This window comes from Triticum dicoccoides, chromosome 7B (assembly GCF_002162155.2).
Source record: "Triticum dicoccoides isolate Atlit2015 ecotype Zavitan chromosome 7B, WEW_v2.0, whole genome shotgun sequence".
NCBI classification, from domain to species: domain Eukaryota; kingdom Viridiplantae; phylum Streptophyta; class Magnoliopsida; order Poales; family Poaceae; genus Triticum; species Triticum dicoccoides.
In genome coordinates, this window is record NC_041393.1 from 685,713,631 (window position 1) to 685,714,764 (window position 1,134).

General features: G+C 42.9%; 1 pseudogene; it reads right to left on the reverse strand.

Annotated features, from left to right (window-relative positions):
* Positions 1 to 405: 405 nt before the first annotated feature.
* LOC119337183 overlaps positions 406 to 1,134 on the reverse strand; it is a 3,447-nt pseudogene continuing 2,718 nt past the window's right edge.

Consider the following 1,134-nt stretch of genomic DNA (forward strand, 5'->3'; position numbering starts at 1 on the left):
CTTCTTTTCTTTGCATCAAAACTTGTAACAACATTGGTGTTTGAGAAATATTTTCTCCCTTCACCTCAAATCAATTATCTCAAACACCACACCAAACAAGATATTGATTAACTAATGTACTAACCTGATTATATGATTTGCATTCAACATACATTATGGTAACATAAGACAAGAGTGCACCGACACCAAAACAAAACACAGGACAAGAGTGAACAGATTACATGATTGGTAGAAGGAAACAACATGGTGATAAACAACACAACAGTAAACCCAATACATGGCAGCGACACATGAGAACAACAATGAAAATACATTGTAACTTAAATGATATATAGATTCAGATTGCCTCTGGATTATGATGGCACATGATTATGGGATCTCGGTGCATATTGCGCACGGCCGAGGCTAAACAGTAGGAGAATCGGGGAAATACCACGGCTTGGTGAAATTATCATCAGTCCCTTCTGTTGGAGCACTAGGAGTGACGGGAACGATGAACAACTTGGGGTTTTTGAACACCAGGTGGCGAGACGGAGCCCCTAGGGGTTCACTTGAGGAGCTTAAGCCGCTTTCCGTATGCACCACAATCTCCATCCGTCAGATCAGCTGCTGTGGCTGTGGAGCAGGTGCGTGCACGTGTGCCAGCTGCAGGCCGAGACGTGCTCGTGTCGGAAGTGGCATGTGCAGGAAAGGATATGCTGGCACCGGTGGGGTCTCACCGGCGAGCGCTTCAAAGGGGAAGGGTAAGTAAACTTCCAGCTTGGGCGGCAGTGGAGGTGGTGCTGTGGGATCGAATGGCTGTTGTTTAACGGTTAGTTGAGTATGCAGTACATAAATGCGGAGATGTCTCTAATTTTTGCTGGACTTTCTAGAATATTGTTCTTTCACCTTTTGTGCTTTTAGTACATAATAGATTCCTCATTTTTTTGGCTGTGAATTTATTGAAATGCTTCATCATTATACTGCCCGTTTCATATGACTAAAGTATGAATAGAAATTTAGGACTTAGTTGGTGGACCAACCATCCTAGGATTGAGACTCTACCTTGGATACATTAAGCATGTCCATGTTATATTAGTCTTAACATGCTTTTAGTTTGTGTTTGCACGGGTTGAACTGGGTACAAAGTAACAC